Here is a 22576-nt window from a genome sequence, read left to right as displayed (position 1 = left end):
TGTCTGCAAACACAACACATGGCCAAACTTTTTACATTTCAGGCTTCAAACATAAAGATATAAAACTGTATTTTTTGTGAAGAATCAACAACAAGTGGGACACAATCATGAAGTAGAACGACATTTATTGGATATTTCAAACTGTTTTAACAAATCAAAAACTGAAAAATTGGGAGTGCAAAATTATTCAGCCCCCTTAAGTTAATACTTTGTAGCGCCACCTTTTGCTGCGATTACAGCTGTAAGTCGCTTGGGGTATGTCTCTATCAGTTTTGCACATCGAGAGACTGAAATTTTTCCCATTCCTCCTTGCAAAACAGCTCGAGCTCAGTGAGGTTGGATGGAGAGCATTTGTGAACAGCAGTTTTCAGTTCTTTCCACAGATTCTCGATTGGATTCAGGTCTGGACTTTGACTTGTCCATTCTAACACCTGGATATGTTTATTTTTGAACCATTCCATTGTAGATTTTGCTTTATGTTTTGGATCATTGTCTTGTTGGAAGACAAATCTTCGTCCCAGTCTCAGGTCTTTTGCAGACTCCATCAGGTTTTCTTCCAGAATGGTCCTGTATTTGGCTCCATCCATCTTCCCATCAATTTTAACCATCTTCCCTGTCCCTGCTGAAGAAAAGCAGGCCCAAACCATGATGCTGCCACCACCATGTTTGACAGTGGGGATGGTGTGTTCAGCTGTGTTGCTTTTACGCCAAACATAACGTTTTGCATTGTTGCCAAAAAGTTCAATTTTGGTTTCATCTGACCAGAGCACCTTCTTCCACGTGTTTGGTGTGTCTCCCAGGTGGCTGGTGGCAAACTTTAAACGACACTTTTTATGGATATCTTTAAGAAATGGCTTTCTTCTTGCCACTCTTCCATAAAGGCCAGATTTGTGCAATATACGACTGATTGTTGTCCTATGGACAGAGTCTCCCACCTCAGCTGTAGATCTCTGCAGTTCATCCAGAGTGATCATGGGCCTCTTGGCTGCATCTCTGATCAGTCTTCTCCTTTTATGAGCTGAAAGTTTAGAGGGACGGCCAGGTCTTGGTAGATTTGCAGTGGTCTGATACTCCTTCCATTTCAATATTATCGCTTGCACAGTGCTCCTTGGGATGTTTAAAGCTTGGGAAATATTTTTGTATCCAAATCCGGCTTTAAACTTCTTCACAACAGTATCTCGGACCTGCCTGGTGTGTTCCTTGTTCTTCATGATGCTCTCTGCGCTTTTAACGGACCTCTGAGACTATCACAGTGCAGGTGCATTTATACGGAGACTTGATTACACACAGGTGGATTGTATTTATCATCATTAGTCATTTAGGTCAACACTGGATCATTCAGAGATCCTCACTGAACTTCTGGAGAGAGTTTGCTGCTCTGAAAGTAAAGGGGCTGAATAATTTTGCACGCCCAATTTTTCAGTTTTTGATTTGTTAAAAAAGTTTGAAATATCCAATAAATGTCGTTCTACTTCATGATTGTGTCCCACTTGTTGTTGATTCTTCACAAAAAATACAGTTTTATATCTTTATGTTTGAAGCCTGAAATGTGGCAAAATGTCGCAAATTTCAAGGGGGCCGAATACTTTCGCAAGGCACTGTATAGCGTCACATGTTGTTTTTTTTGGTTAGTTTGGTCAGTGTTCATTCTTATAATAATAATAATAATGTACGTATACCACGCTGCACGTTGGTCCGATTCATACGGCGAACGTGACACCTTTCTCGCTAACAGTACTCAACTTCAAAAACTTCTGATTTCCCCATCTCACGGTCCTAAGGTGCAAGGTAACTCCTAGATAAACAATCCCCCACTTCTCTCTGTGCACTTCAAGAACTTGTCCGGGTTAACTTGTGTCATTGCTGTTCAGGTTCCAAAAACTATTAGGGCAAATTAACATTTAAAAAAATACCAGCCATGGGTTGTGGTACTTGGAAAACATTTTTTTTCAAGTGGCAATATTTAGAGAATAAAGTCAAAATAACATTTCTTGAATAAAGATAAAAACATTTGAGATTTTCTGTACATTAGGCGACCATTTTTCACAGCCATAATCACATGCGACTGCTGGTCATACTGTCGTTACACCACCACTGGCAGCCCAGCCAGCCGGTACACAGGAGAGTTGTAAATCTAGTTTGTTCATTAGTGCTTGGAAAATTACATTTTAAAAGGAGGCAAATAATTAGTAGAAAAACCATTGTCATCAATTTTACATCGCCAGACTGACTTTAGATGCAGTATAATGTTAGCTAGCTAGATTGAGGGGAGACCGGTGGATTGTAGATAGCTAGCTAACGTTAGCATTTATAACTATTTTTAATGAACGTTGCTCACTAATGACAACATCGTCACGTCTAAAGTAAATTAGACGACCTGAAAAATATGGCAAAGTTGTATCCAACTAAATATTTGCCTACTTTAGCAATGGCATAATATTTCTAGGTCTAGTGTATTTTAGACTAAACAGTCTCCATTCAAAATGACTGGGTTCATCACGACTATTTACACAGGACATCTAGCAGTCCAGTTTGTAGCTAACGGTCCAGCTTCTTGAAGATGTCAATCATCAATACGTCGGATTTCCTGCGCGAACGCGGGGTCGCAGAAGAGATCCTCTCAAAGTTGGAGGAGCAAAAGGGGGGTTGTGGAGGTGGTGCAGTGGGTTAATAGTAGTGCCATTCATAGGGGTAGGAGAATCGCGCCGAGATCTGCTCGTTGTTTGCATGAAGAATGATCTTCCTGACTTGATGCATCCTCACACCGATGGTAACCAAATTTGTTATCCAGATTACAGGTTCATAATTTATCAACAGATCATGGATCAGGTAAAAGTGGAAGTAGGCTAACACTTCCGCCCTACATGTCCGTGGTTAGGTGCTACATTGGTGTAGTATTTTTGCATGGACATGGAGTACTCTCTCAACAATAATTCCAGCAAATTGGTTATTAGAGTATGCATGCAGTTGTTCTTTACCACAACTAGCATATACTCCCGGTGCTATTTACCATGAGCATTTATGCTATTCTATGCTTCAAATGTAACCCATATTTATTCAAATTTTACATTGGAATATTTAGTTGGTCTTTGTAAGTTAAACAGTCAGACACTGCCATCACTGCTTCTCAAACATGATCTTTCATATTTGAAGGGACATTATCTTCAGTTGTGAACAAAATAATCTTGTTCGAGCCTCCTGGGTGGCGCTGTGGACTAGAGCACTGCACTGCAGCGCTAGCTGTGCCACCAGAGACTCTGGATTTGCGCCCAGGCTCTGTCGCAGCCATTCGCGACCGGGAGGTCCGCGGGGCGACGCACAATTGGCCTAGCGTCGTCCGGGTTAGGGAGGGTTTGGCCGGTAAGGATATCCTTGTCTCATCGCACACCAGCGACTCCTGTGGCGGGCCGGGTGCAGTGCACACTAACCAAGGTTGACAGGTGCACGGTGTTTCCTCCGACACATTGGTGCGGCTAGCTTCCGGGTTGGATGTGCGCTGTGTTAAGAAGCAGTGCGGCTTGGTTGGGTTGTGTTTCGGAGAACACATGACTTTCAACCATCGTCTCTCCCGAGCCCGTACGGGAGTTGTAGCGATGAGACAATATAGTAACTACTAACAATTGGATACCACGAAATTGGGGAGAACAAAAGGGGCTAAAATAAAATACAAATAATAATAATAATAATCTTGTACGCACAACATGTGTCTGCTAAATAGGCACCACTGATTGGGCTGGACAAGCACTGATAGACATGAAATCATCCAAGTGTGCTTGTGTAAGGGTTGAAATTGACTACGTAAATACAGTACTAGTCAAAAGTTTGGACACACTTACTCATTGCAGAGTTTCTTTATTTGTACTATTTTCTACATTGTAGAACAATAGTGAAGACATCAAAACTATGAAATAACACACATAATGTAATAACCAAAAGTGTGCTAAACAAATCAAAATATATTTGAGATTCTTCACAGTAGCCACCCTTGAAAAGTAGCCAAGCACTCCGTAGCCGATGTAAGACCTTTTAAACAGGTCAACATTCACAAGGCCGCAGGGCCAGACGGATTACCAGGACGTGTACTCTGAGCATGTGCTGACCAGCTGACAAGTGTCTTCACTGACATTTTCAACCTGTCCGTAATAGCAACATGTCTCAAGCAGACCACCATAGTCGCATTGACCAAGAACACTAAGGTAACCTGCCTAAATTACTACCGACCTGTAGCACTCATGTCTGTAGCCCTGAAGTGCTTTGAAAGGCTGGTCATGGCTCACATCAACACCCTTATCCCAGAAACCCTAGACCCACTCCAATTTGCATACCGCCCCAACAGATCCACAGATGACGCATCTCTATTGCACTCCACACTGCCCAATCCTACCTGGACAAAAGGAACACCTACGTGAGAATGCTATTCATTGACTACAGCTCAGCGTTAAACACCATAGTGCCCTCAAAGCTAATCACTAAGCCAAGGACCCTGGGATTAAACACTTCCCTCTGCAACTGGATCCTGGACTTCCTGACGGGCCGCCCCCAGCTGGTGAAAGTAGGTAACAACATATCTGCCACGCTGATCCTCAACATGGGGGCCCCTCAGGGGTGCATGCTCAGTCCTCTCCTGTACTCCCTGTTCACCCATGACTGCATGGCCAGGTACGACTCCAACACCGTCATTAAGGTCAGAGTGTCACCGACAACAATGGGAGGAGGTCAGAGTCCTGGCCGTGTGGTGCCAGGATAACAACCTCTCCCTCAAAGTGATCAAGACAAAGGAGATGATTGTGGACTACAGGAAAAGGAGGATCGACCACGCCCCCATTCTCATCGACAGGGCTGTGGTGGAGCAGGTTGAGAGCTTTAAGTTCCTTGGTGTCCACATCACCAACAAACTATCATGATCCAAACACACCAAGACAGTCGTGAAGAGGGCACGAAAAAACATATTCTCCCTCAGGAGACTGAAGAGATATGGCATGGGTCCTCAGATCCTCAAAAAGTTATTCAGCTGCACCATCGGGAGCACTGGTTACAACACTGTCTGGTATGGCAACTGCTCGGTCTCTGACCGCAAGGCATTACAGAGGGTAGTGCATACAGTAAATATATATATATTTGTGTGTTTATACAACGGGTGTATAATTTTATTTTATTTGTATTTCACCTTTATTTCACCAGGTAGGCTAGTTGAGAACAAGTTCTCATTGACAATTGCAACCTGGCCATCATAAAGCAAAGCAGTTCGACACATACAACAACACAGAGTTACACAAACAAACATACAGGTACAGTCAATAATACAGTAGAAAAACAAGTCTATATACAATGTGAGCAAATGAGATAAAGGAGGTAAAGGCAACAAAAAAATAAATAGTAAATACAATATAGCAAGTAAAACACTGGAATTGGAGATTTGCGGTGGAAGAATGTGCAAAGTAGAGATAGAAATAATGGTGTGCAAAGGAGCAAAATAAATAAATAATTACAGTAGAGGGAGAGGGTAGTTGTTTGGGCTAAATTATAGATGGGCTATGTACAGATGCAGTAATATGTGAGCTGCTCTGACAGCTGGTGCTTAAAGCTAGTGAGGGAGATGTGTTTCCAGTTTCAGAGATTTTTGTAGTTCGTTCCAGTCATTGGCAGCAGAGAACTGTAAGGAGAGGCGGCCAAATGAAAAATTGGTTTTGGGGGTGACCAGAGAGATATACCTGTTGGAGCGCTCGCTACAGGTGGGTGTTGCTATGGTGACCAGCGAGCTGAGGTAAGGGGGGACTTTACCTAGCAGGGTCTTGTAGATCACCTGGAGCCAGTGGGTTTGGCGACGAGCAATCATTTGAGAAACCAAGGCTATAGAGTCTGCCGATGAGGATGTGGTGATTGACAGAGTCGAAAGCCTTGGCCAGGTCAATGAATACGGCTGCACAATATTGTTTCTTATCGATGGCGGTTAAGATATCGTTTAGGACCTTGAGCGTGGCTGAGGTGCACCCATGACCAGCTCTGAAACCAGTTTGCTCAGTGGAGAAGGTATGATGCGATTCGAAATGGTCGGTAATCTGTGTGTTGACTTGGCTTTCGAGGACCTTAGAAAGGCAGGATAGGATAGATATAGGTCTGTAGCAGTTTGGGTCAAGAGTGTCTCCCCCCTTTAAAGAGTGGGATGACCGCAGCTGCTTTCCAATCTTTGGGAATCTCAGACGACACGAAAGAGAGGTTGAGTCTCTGATCCAGAGTGCAAGTTGGTTAGGATGGTATCTATGAGGGTGCCCGTGTTTACGGCTTTGGGGTGATACCTGGTAGGTTCATTGATAATTTGTGTGAGATTGAGGGCATCAAACTTAGATTGTAGGATGGCTGGGGTGTTAAGCATGTTCCAGTTTAGGTCGCCTAGCAGCACGAGCTCTGAATATAGATGGGGGGCAATCAGTTCACAAATGGTGTCCAGAGCACAGCTGGGGGCAGAGGGTGGTCTATAGCAGGCGGCAACGGTGAGAGACTTGTTTTTAGAGAGGTGGATTTTTAAAAGTAGAAGTTAATTTTTTGGGGGTACAGACCTGGATACTAGGACAGAACTCTGCAGGCTATCTTTGTAGTAGATTGCAACACTGCCCCCTTTGGCCGTTCTATCTTGTCTGAAAATGTTGCAGTAAGGGATGGAGATTTCAGAATTTTTGGTGGTTTTCCTAAGCCAGGATTCAGACACTGCTAGAACATCCGGGTTGGCAGAGTGTGTTAAAGCAGTGAATAAAACAAACTGAGGGAGGAGGCTTCTAATGTTAACATGCATGAAACCAAGGCTATTACGGTTACAGTAGTCATCAAAAGAGAACGACTGGGGAATAGGAGTGGAGCTAGGCACTGCAGGGCCTGGATTCACCTCTACATCACCAGAGGAACAGAGGAGGAGTAGGATAAGGGTACGGCTAAAAGCTATGAGAATTGGTCGCCTAGAACGTCCGGAACAGAGAGTGAAAGGAGGTTTCTGGGGGCGATAAAATAGCTTCAAGGTATAATGTACAGACAAAGGTATGGTAGGATGTGAATATAGTGGTGGTAAACCTAGGTATTGAGTGATGATGAGAGATATTGTCTTTAGAAACATCATTGAAACCAGGTGATGTCATCGCATGTGTGGGTGGTGGAACTAAAAGGTTGGATAAGGTATAATGAGCAGGGCTAGAGGCTCTACAGTGAAATAATCCAATAAACAATAACCAGAACAGCAATGCACAAGGCATATTGACATTAAGAAGAGGCATGCTTAGTCGAGTGATCATAAGGGTCCAGTGAGTAGTGAGGTGGTTGGCGTAACGGCGATTCAGACAGCTAGCCGTGCCATCGGTTGCAAGCTAGCATAGGATGGAGGTCTGTTTTTAGCCACCTCGTGGGTTTCTGTCGGTAGATTAGTGGGGTTTCGTGTGGTACAGGGGATCAATCCAATTGGCAAAATAGATATAGTTAAAGTGACACAAGAAAAAATTGTCAGAAGATGCTGGGAGTCAAGAAGCAGGTGGTCAGTTTAACAAAACAATGAACGATACAAAACAGTAGTAGCATCTTGACATGAAACACAATCAATACTGCCTGGGGAATGAACGTAAGGGAGTGACAGATACAATCGGATGTAATCAGTGAATCTCAGAATGAGGCGGAGGTGCGCGTTATGATGGTTTTTGTCGGAGCCAGTGATTAGTAAACCAGCGACGTCGACGGGGAGTAGTAGAAGACATGACAGGGTTGGTCTAATCCGGAATGCTTATTTGTTACTTTTATTTCTTATTTTTCTTTTTTTTAGGTATTTTTTTAAACTGCTTTGTTGGCTAGAGCTTGTAAGTAAGCAATTCACCGTAAGGTATTATATTTCGGCGCATATGACAAATCAAATTTGATGTATTGGTTAGAACCGCATTCCAGCCAATGTCTATTCCATAAGTTACCACCGGCTAAATCTATGACATTAAAATGCTTATTTACTCTGTTCCATCAGACTGCGCAATCCACTGTCTCAACAGCCCAGCCAAGTAATTTATAAACTTCATCTCCACTATAAAAATAATCAAAATATTATCTCATATTTCTTTTAGACTAACATTTATTTTACAACAGCGGAGATTTGAGTAAACCTTGCAGTTTGTCTACGACATTTGGATTCAAAATCGATCTCCAGCTGTCCTATAGTAATGAATGTGTCGAAACAAACCACCGCATTTAACCATGGCAAGGCTTATCACTTTAGCGCTTTTTTCTCTGAAATGTTGTGCACAAATGTGTGTAACACCCCTCTTAGTAAGCATTTCTCATTTGCTAAGATTATCCATCCACCTGACAGGTGTGGCATATCAAGAAGCTGATTAAACAGCATGATCATTACACAGGTGCACCTTGCACTGGGGACAATAGAAGGCCACTCTAAAATGTGCAGTTTTGTCACTCAACACAATGCCACCAATGTCTCAGGTTTTGAGGAGCGTGCAATTGGCATGCTGCCTGCAGGAATGTCCACCAGAGCTGTTGCCAGATAATTGAATGTTAATTTATCTACCATAAGCTGCCTCCAACGTGATGTCAGCCATTGAGCATGTTTGGAATGCTCTGGATTGACATGTACGACAGCATGTTACAGTTCCCATCAATATCCAGCAACTTCTCACAGCTATTGAAAAGGAATGGGACAACATTCCACAGACCACAATCAACAGCCTGAATAATTCTATGCGAAGATGTGTCACGCACCATGAGGCAAATAGTGGTCATACCCCTACTTTTTTAAAAGGTATCTGTGACCAACAGTTGGATATCTGTATTCCCAGTGATGTGAAATCCATAGAATAGGGCCTAATGAATTTATTTCAATTGACTGATTTCCTTATATGAACTGCAGCTCAGTAAAATCTTTGAAATTGTTGTATGTTGCGTTAAAAGTTTTGTTCAGTGTACACACACACACACACACACACACACACACACACACACACACACACACACACACACACACACACACACACACACACACACACACACTGGTGGAAAAAGTACTCAATTGTCATACTTCAGAAAAAGTAAAGATACCTTCATTAATATAAAATGACTAAAGTAGAAGTCACCCTGTAAAATACTACTTGAGTAAAATGATGTTTTAAATGTACTTAAAGGAAAGGTTCACCCATTTGAATGTTATATTGTTTTTGTGCATCTCCGAGTGAAGTTCTATCGATTCCTAGTGTCATTACATGTTTTCATGTGTAGCTGAGTTATTGGTGTTCAGGCAGGCCGAAATCCATCTGGTATGACATAGCACTGTGATAAAGTCGCTATCACTACACTGGGAGTTAATAGGAATACGACTTTTAGATCGCAAAAATGTCTTTCATACATGTCAGAATTCAATTCTGGCTGATGTCATAACTCGGGAGGATGTCTTCTCTTGAATGAACCCTTGATATTTTTCTTCTACAAATTCCTACCTTTAGAAATGTGTAATTTTACAGAGGGTCTAGCACATTTCTCTTATTTGTCTGCCTCTTTAGTCCATATTATTGAAAGGATATAGAAATACAGTGAATGAAAGAAAGTACAATGCCAAACCCAGCAGACTGTAGTCCAATTGTGTTCATGTTGTCAAGCTGCGTCACGGGGTTGGTGGAGTGATGCAGAGATGGTTGTCCTTCTGGAAGGTTCTCCCATCTCCACAAAGGAACTATTGCATGTAGCTACGTTTGGTTTATTTCTTACTAGCTATTTAGTCAGCCAGCCTATAGAGAGATCATTGCATTGTGGATTTTGCAGTTAACCTGAGCTGCAACAGATTTCCACAACAATTGCTACCAACCTTATTATAATTTTTCCTTTAAGTACAGTGGTGGAAGAAGTGGTGGTGGAAGAAGTACTCAATTGTGACAGAATACCAGCACACTCCAACACTTATGAATGCAGTATTTGTGTTTAGTGAGTCAGAGGCAGTAGGGATGACAACGCATTACATTGATGTGTGGTGTGAATTAGACCATAATTCTGTCCTGCCTGAGCATTCTAAATGTAACAAGTACTTTTTGGTGTGAGGGAAAATGTATGGGGGTAAAAAGTACACTACATATGTAGTGGAGTAAAAGTAAAAGTTGTCAAAAAAAGAAATAGTAAAATACAGGTACGCCAAAATAACTACTTATTTAGTACTTTAAAGTATTTGTATTTTAGTACTTTACACCACTGTATAAAGTACCACCGTATAAAGTACTTGAATTTCATTATAATTAAGCACCTTGTTTATGTACAGCTATGTATAATTATGAAGCCATCTATTGGAATGTTCTTGCCACTTGTTCTTTCTGCATTTTCTTTAACTTAAAAAAACATTTTTACCTTTAACTTAAGATAACCACCATTGCACATTTTAAACAATTTGGAGGGATATAGTTGCTCTAAGGGTTCTTAATTATGAGTTAATGTTATGGTAAAAACTGTATTGTATCATGCCTGCTGCATGATAATACGTTTTGGTTCGTTGTTCTTGTCTGCTGAAATGACCTATGCCATTGATTTACTGTGTTGTCAGTATTCAAAGCAAATTTTACTTTCAGAAGTTGTTTTCCATGCAGTTATCCACATCAGGGCAGTGTAATGAGGATAAAATAATTAAATAAAAATGTACACTATTTTCAATGCTTAGAATTTTATATCATATTTTCTTTCTCCACAGATTTACAAAGATGTTGTCCTGCTCATGAAAGATTCAGATATGGCCATCTACACTTGGAGACAGGATTGCTCGTCAATTTCTGCCGAAGTCAAAAACCAGTCTCAAAACAACAATTTTGGCTTTTTGAAAAAGCTGAAACTAAGAAAGCAACCCTCTCAACTCAAAGGAAGCAGACCAGAGGCAGACCAGAGTAAGATCAAGCACTCACAGTATTGAAGTAGGGTGGATTCACATTGATAACAAGGAGACCAAACAAGTCAGAGCAAAGCAAGAAGGAGGCACCAGAAAGGTTATTACGGACTATAGAGCAGGAGTTACCGAGACAGTGAAAGTGGAAAGGGTTATTTTCTTCCCCAACGGACAATGCAGCAAAGGCCTTGAGACTGACTTTGTGTTTGAGGTGTGGGACTTCAAGCAAAACACAATTCCAGCTGATGTTTCCATTGGCACAATCTGAGACAGTCAAGCTACCCAAGTTTCGTTTCTATATTGCAATTAAGCCATTCAAGAGTTTGAAGACATTTAAATCTCTGAGCCTTTGAGTGATGGGTCTCACAATGAGGATGATGATAATAATGATGACAGCACTGAGTTCCTTGTCTCGGATGAATACCAAACATCAGAGGTCAGTCAACATGGGCCAAGCATCTCTGATTACCCAGTCAGCATATATATCCCCATAATCTTCAACCACCCAGTGCAGTAGCAGAGAGAACAGTCTATGACTAGGGTGGCTGGAGTCTTTGACAATTTTTAGGCCTTCCTCTGACACCGCCTGGTATAGAGGTCCTGGATGGCAGGAAGCTTGGCCCCAGTGATGTACTGGGCCGTTTGCACTACATTATGGCCTTCCTCTTGCATTTCAAAGATGATGGTTGTTTTTTTCTTTGTATTATCTTTTACCAGGTCTATTGTGTTATATTCTCTTACATTCCTTTCACATTTCCACAAACTTCAATGTGTCTCCTTTCCAATGGTACCAGGAATATGCATGTCCTTGTTTCAGGACCTGAGCTACAGGCAGTTAGATTTGGGTAGGTAGGTCATTATAGGTGAACATTTTTTTAAAATGGGGCGGAACCTTAAGAGGTTTTAAATGTTTCCTAAAGTCTGAGTGCAGACAAGATGATGTTAGGATGCTGCTTTATTGAACAAAGTTCACTTCAGTCTCAACGTCAACAGTGAAGAGGCGACTCAGGGATGCTGGCCTTCTAGGCAGAGTTCCTCTCTCCAATGTCTGTGTTGTTTTGCCCATCTTAATATTTTATTTTTATTGGCCATTCTGAGATATGTATGTTTCTTTGCAACTCTGCCTAGAAGGCCAGCATCCCAGAGTCGCCTCTTCACTGTTGACGTTGAGACGGGTGTACTTGTCCTCTTGCTCAGTTGGGCACCGGGGCCTCCCACTCCTCTTTCTATTCTGGTTAGAGACAGTTTGCACATTGTTCTTTGAAGGGAGTAGTACACAGTGTTGTTCGAGATATTCAGTTTCTTGGAAATTTCTCGTATGGAATAGTCTTCATTTTTCAGAATAAGAATAGACTGACGAGTTTCAGAAGAAAGTTCTTTGTTTCTGGCCATTTTGAGCCTGTAATCGAACCCACAAATGCTGATGCTCCAGATACTCAATTAGTCTAAAGAAGGACAGTTTTATTGCTTCTTTAATCAGACCAACAGTTTTCAGTTGTGCTAACATTATTGCAAAAAGGGCTTTCTAATGATCAATTAGCCTTTTAAAATGATACATTTGGATTAGCTAACACAACGTGCTATTGGAACACAAGAGTGATGGTTGCTGATAATAGGCCTCTGTAAGCCTGTGTAGATATTTCATAATCTGCAGTTTCCAGCTACAATAGTCATGTACAACATTAACAATGTCTACACTGCATTTCTGATTATTTTTTTTGTTATTTTAATGGACAAAAAATGTGCTTTTCTTTCAAAAACAAGGACATTTCTAAGTGACCCCAAACTTTTAAATGGTAGTGTATATTATTTTATTATTGTAATATTGACACTTTATTCTCATCATATTGACACTTTATTCACAAAATATTGACACTTTTTTTCTTGTAATATTGACACTTTATTCACAAAATATTGCCACATGATTCTCAACATTTTCCACTGGATTCTCTAAATATTGCCACTTTATTCACAACATACAATTTAGGATTTATTCTTGAAATATTGCCACTTTTGTCACAAAACATTGACACTTTATTGACAAAATATTTCAACTTTTTTCAAGAAATATTGCCATTTTATTTTCAAAAAATTGGCACTTTATAAGTACCACCACCTCTCACAGTTTTTTTTTCGCTCTTGAATTGGCCCTAACACTTTTCTGTATTCAGGTGATTCTAGCTGATTATAAATAAGTATCACTCAATTTGCAACCAGATGTTTGTTTAGATATTCACTGAAAGACATCTCTAAACAACACGAGCAGAATTGCAAAATGCGAGAGCTTCCACATTTTGTCCAAATGTTTCATTTCGTGAACATTCAAAGGAATGACATTGTTCTGCAAGCTTACCTGCTAGTTAAATAGCTTGCCTTAGCTAGTATGTAGTTAGTCTGTTAGCCCATTCATGTACTGTACAGTCTTAGCCTTTGATACGCTCCCCTTAACATTACAAAAACAGTGTTCTATGCCTATGATAAGATTTACTGGCATGATGATCTTCTAAGTTATTCCAAACATAAGCATACAATACTCTGGTTGTGAGGTGATAATATGCTGCTGTTTTATTGTATGCCGTCTAACGTAAGTGTTGATGGTCTTGTACATTGTATCATTGTCTTCTCTGATATGTTCAACCTGTCACTTTCCCATTCTGTAGTCCCCACCTGCTTTAAGGAAACCACCAACTCAGATACCTCCTGCACCTCGACCTCTTGCTTTGGCCTGTGTTTTCCGAAGTTTTATATTTTATTTTGTTCATAAGTGCTTGTGTCAATACCTAGCTAGCTAGCTAGGTTGCAACGGAGCCTGCTTTGCCTGGAATAGCTAACAAACATTTCGCTGTAGAGACTGTGTTTATTACGCTCTTGTCCGGGACAATATTGACAGTCCGGAGTTACAATGCAGCAATTATTTGCTAGAGGAGGATTACAGGAATGAAGTGCTTATGCTTAGCAAGCAAATCTTATTTCTGCTCAAACTCAACTCTTATGGCTGGATGCCGCTCAGGCCTGATGGATGTTTCCTTGCCTTGTCATCTGTCCCTATCCGAATGGCCTGTGCTACCTGGAACTTGCCTGCCAAGGAAGTCATCTCCATCTGCTTCCTCTTCTCCATCCTGTAGTGAAGTAGAGAACAGCAAGAAGATTGGAACAATCAGTGCTCGTGGAAACCGAAGGCAGAGGCATGCTGTTAAGTGGACGGGAGTGACTTTGAGAGGTTTGGAGCAGATTGACTTCAGGAATAGCTTCGCTGCACTGGTGCCTGATCTGTGGCTGTGTCTGTGACAGTGGTGCTGACTCCATCAGCTGCTTTTTTTCCCTCTCTCTGGATCTGACGGGGCACAGCCTGCTGTGGGAGGTCTGGACCTATCGCTGGGAGCAGCGGGCGTACGCTATCCTGCTTATTGTGCGCCCGTGAAAGGTTCAATGAATTGTGTGAGGGGTAGGAATGGGCGGATTTCTCCATTCTCTTCTCCTGCCGTTGTATTGGGCAGTTCATTGGTGAGAAATGTCTGGAGCAAAAACGTTGTGCTATCCGGGAGCAAGAGTACAGGACATCAATAAGCTGCTCTCATTTTAAACCAGCATTAGGAATTTGAGTTTATCTTAGTTCATGTGGGATTCAATTACATTATGAATGGCAGCTCAGAACATCTGAAGATAGATTTTAAAGAACTGATTGGGTCACTGCTTGAAACCAACAAACGCCCCATAATATCTGGTCTTCTGCCCTCCCTAAATCGTGGCATTGAATGTTTCAGTAGACTTTTAGCCCTTTATTACTGGCTACGAGACTATTGCAGCTCTAACATTTCTTGGCAATTTTGATACCTTCTGGAAACAAAGCTCGTTTTATAAGGAGGATGGGATCCACCCAAATAATTTAGGTTCCTGGATACTTTCACAGCATTATAATGCTGTGTTGAGACAGAGAGGTATATTTTCTGGTTGATATGAATATTGACTGGCTTTCATCAGGCTGCCCACTCAAAATAATGCTTCAAACTGTAACTAGTGCATGCAACCTGGATCAGGTTATCAGACAACCTTCCAGGGTAGTTACAAATAGCACAGGAATGAAATCATCAACATGTATCGATCATATCTTTACTAATGCTGCAGAAAATGGGTTTAAAGCAGTATCCAAATCCATCGGATGTAGTGATCACAATATAGTAGCCATATCTAGGAAAACCAAAGTTCCAAAGGCTGGGCCAAATTTAGTGTATAAGAGGTCATACAAGACGTTTTGAAGTGATTCCTATGTTGTTGATGTAAAGAATATTTGTTGGTCTGTGGTTTGTAACGAGGAGCAACCAGACGCTGCACTTGACACATTTATGAAATTGCTTATACCAGTTACTAATAAGCATGCACCCACTAAGAAAATGACTGTAAAAACTGTTAAATACCCGTGGATTCATAAGGAAATTAAGAATTTTATGGATGAGGCAAAAGGAATGTTAAATACAGTGGCTTACGAAAGTATTCGCCCCCCTTGGCATTTTTCCTATTTTGTTGCCTTACAACCTGGAATTAAAATATATTTCTGTGGGGTTTGTATTATTTGATTTACACAACATGCCTACCACTTTGGAGGTACAAAATATTTTTTTGTAAGACAAAAAACAGAGAACTTGAGCGACATAACTTCCCCCCCCCCAATTACAGCTGCAAGTCTCTTGGGGTATGTCTCTATAAGCTTGGCACATCTAGCCACTGTAATTTTGCCCATTCTTCAAGGAAAAACGGCTCCAGCTCCTTTAAGTTGGATGGGTTCCGCTGGTGTACAGAAATTTACGTCATACCACAGTTTCTCAATTGGATTTAGGTCTGGGCTTTGACTTGGCAATTCCAAGACATTTAAATGTTTCCCCTTAAACCACTCAAGTGTTGTTTCAGCAGTATGCGTAGGGTCATTGTCCTGCTGGAAGATGAACCTCCATCCCAGTCTCAAATCTCTGGAAGACTGAAACACATTTCCCTCAAGAATTTCCCTGTATTTAGCACCATCCATCATTCCTTCAATACTGACCAGTTTCCCAGTCCCTGCTGATGAAAAACATCTCCACAGCATGATGCTGCCACCACTATGTGCATGGTGTTCTCGGGGTGATGGGAGGCGTTGTATTTGCGCCAGACATAGTGTTTTCCTTGATGGCCAAAAAGCTCATTTTTAGTCTCATCTGACTGGAGTACCTTCTTCCATATGTTTGTGGAGTCTCCCACATGCCTTTTGGCGAACACCAAACATGTTTGCTTATTTTGTTCTTTAAGCAATGGCTTTTTTCTGGCCACTCTTCCGTAAACCCAGCTCTGTGGAGTATATGGCTTAAAGTGGTCCCATGGACAGATACTCCAATCCCTGCTGTGGAGTTGTGCAGCTCCTTCGGGTTATCTTTGGTCTCTTTGTTGCCTCTCTGATTAATGCCCTCCTTGCCTGGTCCGTGAGTTTTGGTGGGTGGCCCATTCATTGCAGGTTTGTTGTGATGCCATATTCTTTATTTTTTAATAATGGATATAATGGTGCTCCATGGGATATTCAAAGTTTTGGATATTTTTTATAATTCAACCATGATCTGTACGTCTCCATAACTTTGTCCCTGACCTGTTTGGAGAGCTCCTTGGTCTTCATGGTGCCGCTTGCTTGGTGGTGTCCCTTGCTTAGTTGTGTTGCAGACTCTGGGGCCTTTCAGAACAGGTGTATATATACTGAGATCATGTGACACTTAGATTGCACACAGGTGTACCTTATTTAACTAATTATGTGACTTCTGAAGGTTATTGGTTGCACCAGATCTTATTTAGGGGCTTCATAGCAAAGGGAGTGAATACATATTACATGTTGTAGTGCAACAAAACAGGAAAAACACCAAGGGGGATGAATACTTTTGCAAGGCACTGTAAGTCTGGCTGCACAACCGATTGGCAAACATACTGCAAATTGAGAAATCATGTGACTAAACTGAATAAAAAGAAGAATAATTTACATTATGAAACAAAGATAATTGGCATAAACAATAATAGTAAAAAGCCTTGGAGCACCTTAAATACAATTTTGGGCAAGAAGGCAAATTCAGCTCCATCATTAATTGAATCAGATGGCTCATTCATCACAAAACCCACTGATATTGCCAACTACTTTAAATATTTTTTTCAGTGGTAAGATTTGCAAACTTAGGCATGACATGCCAGCAACAAATTCTGACACTACACATCCAAGTATAACTGATCAAATTGTGAAAGACAAGCGTTGTAATTTTGAATTCCGTAAAGTAAGTGTCGAAGCAGTGAAAAAACGATTGTTGTCTATCAACAATGACAAGCCACCGGGGTCTGACAACTTGGATGGAAAATTACTGAGAATAATAGCAGATGATATTGTCTCTACCATTTGCCATATCTTCAATCCAAGCCAGCTAGAAAGTGTGTGCCCTCAGGCCTGGAGGGAAGCTAAAGTATTTCCGCTACCCAAGAATAGTAAAGCCCTCTTTACTGGCTCAAATAGCTGACCAATCAGCCTGTTACCAACCCTTAGTAAACTTTTGGAAAAAATTGTGTTTGACCAGATACAATGCTCCTTTAATGTAAGAAAATTGACAACATATTTTTAGCATGCTTATAGGGAAGGACGTTCAACAAGCACTTACACAAACGACTGATGATTGGCTGAGAGAAATTGATGATGAAAAGATTGCGGGAGCTGTTTTAATAGACTTCAGTGCGACATTTTGACATTGTCGATCATAGTCTGCTGATGGCTTTACAACCCGTTATATATTGTGGATAAGGAGTTACCTGTCTAACAGAACAGTTGTGATTCATATGTTGATGATATAAATAATATTTACTGGTCTGGGGTGCGTAATGAGGAGCAACCAGATTCTGCACTTGATGCATTTATGAAACTACTTATTCCAGTTACTAATAAGCCATTAAGAAAATGACTGTAAAAACAGTTAAGTTCCCTTGGATTGATGAGGAATAAAAAAATTGTATGGTTGAGAGGGATGAGACAAAAAGTATGGCAATTAAGTCTGGCAGCCCAACTGATTGGCAAAAGCACTGCAAATTTAAAAATCTTGTGACTAAACTAAATAAAAATAAAAATAAACTACACTATGAAACAAAGATAAATGAAAAAGATGAATGCTAGTAAAAAGCTTTGGGGCACCTTAAATAAAAATGTTGGAAAAAAAAGTCAACTCGGCTCCTTAATAAATTGAATCGGGTGGCTCATTCATCACAAAGCCCACTGATATTGCAAACTACTTAAATTACTTTTTCATAGGCAAGATGAGCAAACGTAGGGATGACATGCCAGCAACAAATGCTGACACTACACATCCATGTGTATCGGACCAAATTATGAAAGAAAATAATTCTACTTTTGAATTCTGTAAAGTCAGTGTGGAAGGGGTGAAAAAACGATTGTTGTCTATCAACAATGACAAGCCACGAGGGTCTGACAGCTTGGATGGAAAATTACTGAGGATAATAGCAGACGATATCGTCACTCCTATTTGTCACATCTTCAATTTAAGCCAACTAGAGAGTGTGTGCCCTCAGGCCTGGAGGGAAGCTAAAGTGTTTCCGCTACCCAAGAAGAGTAAAGCCCCCTTTACTGGCTCAAATAGCCTTCGGGAAAAAAAACTTCGGGAAAAAATTGTGTGCGACCAGATACAATGCTATTTTACAGTAGACAAATTAAACAGAAATTAAGCATGCTTATATGAAAGGACACTCAACAAGTACAACACTTACACAAATGACTGATGATTGGCTGAGAGAAAGTAATGAAAAAAATTATTGTGGTGAAAAAACTATTGACATTATCGATCATAGTCTGCTGCTGGAAAAACATATGTGTTATGGCTTTACACCCCTGCTATATGTGGATAAAGAGTTACTTGTCTAACAGAACACAGAGGGTGCTCTTTAACCCTTTCACAGGTACCATCACACAGGTGTGATCGTTCTACAGTGTACCCTGAAGCGTACGATCACACCCGTGTGATTAGAACGCTTATTTAGAATACTTATTTAAAACGGCCAATTTTGAATGACACAACAATCAGCATTTGAGCTGGCCACACTTTTTTTCAGAAACTATTTACAGAAACACAGTCCTTACAAAGGTATGTCCAGAATGTAAGCAGTTTATTTTTGGATGTAATGTTCAGATATTCACAGAAGTATCTATAGTATAACACAATCATCCAAACCAGAAAAATGTAGGCTACATTTGTCCTAGCACTAGCTGAGGAAAGATTGACACAACACAAGCGGTCATATTTTATAACTCTCGGCTGACATAAACTACAATATGAATTATCTAATAGCAATTACTATTTATAATTAATCACATCACGGGTGAGCTCACCATTGATCGAAATAATTGTCTAAAACATTTTCTAGAAATCGAAAGTAATCCAAAAAAGATTAGTTTCAGCGCGCCACCATACTTTTTTTCCTCACAGAAACCAAAGATAATAAGAGAAGACAAGATGAGTTTGGTCAGTTCATAGTATACATGTTGAATGTGTGTGTCGTCTACCATCATTCATATCCCACCATTCACTTCCTGAAGTTCTCAAAAAATGAGTGAACCCTTACTCACCTCATTTTGTTTTAGCATCTTTGGTCCGACAGATGATTACTTGAAACCTAGAATGCATTGTATGTCAACAAACATGGCTCCACACATCATAATCAGTACAACCTTCAAAAAGTATTTTACACACATAATATGTGCCCATTACCATTTATGCAAGAATCGGAATGCATGATTTATCACCGGTACTTGAAAAACATGTGAATAAAACAGTAAATATATCAATAATTACCGCACTAAACATTTTCTGATAGTGATTTATTGATACAAATGGCGCGTGTAGGCAGTCAATCACGTAACCTCCCACTCCCACGCTGAGCCATAGATGATTACTGAACAAGGGATTTTTTTTGTAATTGGACATACAGTTCACATGCAAATCACATACAGAAACTAATGTGTAGTGATGCCTCTCGCACTGAGACGCTGTGTCTTAGACAGCTGTGCCACTTGGGAGTCATAAGGCCAGGGTAGCTTCAAAATATAGCACATGCTAATACTTCTCTGATGCAATTAGCAGTGTTTTCCAGAACTAATAGAATAATGTAGCTAGCTATCTAAGCATTGAGTATAACACCATAAAGGTAATGAAATAAGTAACGATACCTCGCGTGTCCGCAGTTATAAGGAATATACAGTGCCTTGCGAAAGTATTCGGCCCCCTTGAACTTTGCGACCTTTTGCCACATTTCAGGCTTCAAACATAAAGATATAAAACTGTATTTTTTTGTGAAGAATCAACAACAAGTGGGACACAATCATGAAGTGGAACGACATTTATTGGATATTTCAAACTTTTTTAACAAATCAAAAACTGAAAAATTGGGCGTGCAAAATTATTCAGCCCCCTTAAGTTAATACTTTGTAGCGCCACCTTTTGCTGCGATTACAGCTGTAAGTCGCTTGGGGTATGTCTCTATCAGTTTTGCACATCGAGAGACTGACATTTTTTCCCATTCCTCCTTGCAAAACAGCTCAAGCTCAGTGAGGTTGGATGGAGAGCATTTGTGAACAGCAGTTTTCAGTTCTTTCCACAGATTCTCGATTGGATTCAGGTCTGGACTTTGACTTGGCCATTCTAACACCTGGATATGTTTATTTTTGAACCATTCCATTGTAGATTTTGCTTTATGTTTTGGATCATTGTCTTGTTGGAAGACAAATCTCCGTCCCAGTCTCAGGTCTTTTGCAGACTCCATCAGGTTTTCTTCCAGAATGGTCCTGTATTTGGCTCCATCCATCTTCCCATCAATTTTAACCATCTTCCCTGTCCCTGCTGAAGAAAAGCAGGCCCAAACCATGATGCTGCCACCACCATGTTTGACAGTGAGGATGGTGTGTTCAGCTGTGTTGCTTTTACGCCAAACATAACGTTTTGCATTGTTGCCAAAAGTTCAATTTTGGTTTCATCTGACCAGAGCACCTTCTTCCACATGTTTGGTGTGTCTCCCAGGTGGCTTGTGGCAAACTTTAAACGACACTTTTTATGGATATCTTTAAGAAATGGCTTTCTTCTTGCCACTCTTCCATAAAGGCCAGATTTGTGCAATATACGACTGATTGTTGTCCTATGGACAGAGTCTCCCACCTCAGCTGTAGATCTCTGCAGTTCATCCAGAGTGATCATGGGCCTCTTGGCTGCATCTCTGATCAGTCTTCTCCTTGTATGAGCTGAAAGTTTAGAGGGACGGCCAGGTCTTGGTAGATTTGCAGTGGTCGGATACTCCTTCCATTTCAATATTATCGCTTGCACAGTGCTCCTTGGGATGTTTAAAGCTTGCGAAATCTTGTTCTATCCAAATCCGGCTTTAAACTTCTTCACAACAGTATCTCGGACCTGCCTGGTGTGTTCCTTGTTCTTCATGATGCTCTCTGCGCTTTTAACGGACCTCTGAGACTACCACAGTGCAGGTGCATTTATACGGAGACTTGATTACACACAGGTGGATTGTATTTATCATCATTAGTCATTTAGGTCAACATTGGATCATTCAGAGATCCTCACTGAACTTCTGGAGAGAGTTTGCTGCACTGAAAGTAAAGGGGATGAATAATTTTGCACGCCCAATTTGTCAGTTTTTGATTTGTTAAAAAAGTTTGAAATATCCAATAAATGTCGTTCCACTTCATGATTGTGTCCCACTTGTTGTTGATTCTTCACAAAAAAATACAGTTTTATGTCTTTATGTTTGAAGCCTGAAATGTGGCAAAAGGTTGCAAAGTTCAAGGGGGCCGAATACTTTCGCAAGGCACTGTACACAAAAATATTATGCTACAGTAGAAACAACATAACACAACATGCAGAAACTATTATAACGTAATAAAACATACTTTGATAGAAATGCACACATTTCCAAAGTTATTATTGGTAATGAAAACAACTGACTACGATACAGGCAACAAACGAAAACTGTGAACACGTATGTGCAAGACGGGAGATGAGCAAATGTCTGCAGACTTGAACTGTATAAACAATTGGGAAGTGTTTGGGGAATTTTGTCCGGGTCAGAAATGTCAAAGAAATGTCAAAGATGTCAAAGACATAGTAAAAATGATTACTTTTATGTCAAAGAATGAGGAGGAACACACCTCAATTCAAATTGTTCTTAGAACAAAAAAACTTGTTAGAAAATAATAAGGATTTGACAAGTTGAAAACAGCCTATAAATAAAAACAGGCCAGACCCAGTCTCCAGACCTGAACCCAATAGAACATTTTTGGAGGGAGCTGAAAGTCGGTATTGCCCAGCGACAGCCCCGAGACCTGAAGGAACTAGAGAAGGTCTGTATGGAGGAGTGGGCCAAAATCCCTGCTGCAGTGTGTGCAAACCTGGTCAAGAACTACAGGAAACGTATGATCTCTGTAATTGCAAACAAAGGTTTCTGTACCAAATATTAAGTTCTGCTTTTCTGATGTATCAAATACTTATGTCATGCAATAAAATGCAAATTAATGACTTAAAAATCATACAATGTGATTTTCTGGATTTTTGATTTTAGATTCCGTCTCTCACAGTTGAAGTGTACCTATGATAAAAATTACAGACCTCTACATGCTTTGTAAGTAGGAAA

This window comes from Oncorhynchus mykiss, chromosome 8, assembly GCF_057628025.1.
Source record: "Oncorhynchus mykiss isolate SJ-2025 chromosome 8, ASM5762802v1, whole genome shotgun sequence".
In the NCBI taxonomy this organism is placed as follows: domain Eukaryota; kingdom Metazoa; phylum Chordata; class Actinopteri; order Salmoniformes; family Salmonidae; genus Oncorhynchus; species Oncorhynchus mykiss.
The sequence above is the reverse complement of the archived record's forward strand: the minus strand, read 5'-3'. Positions refer to the sequence as shown.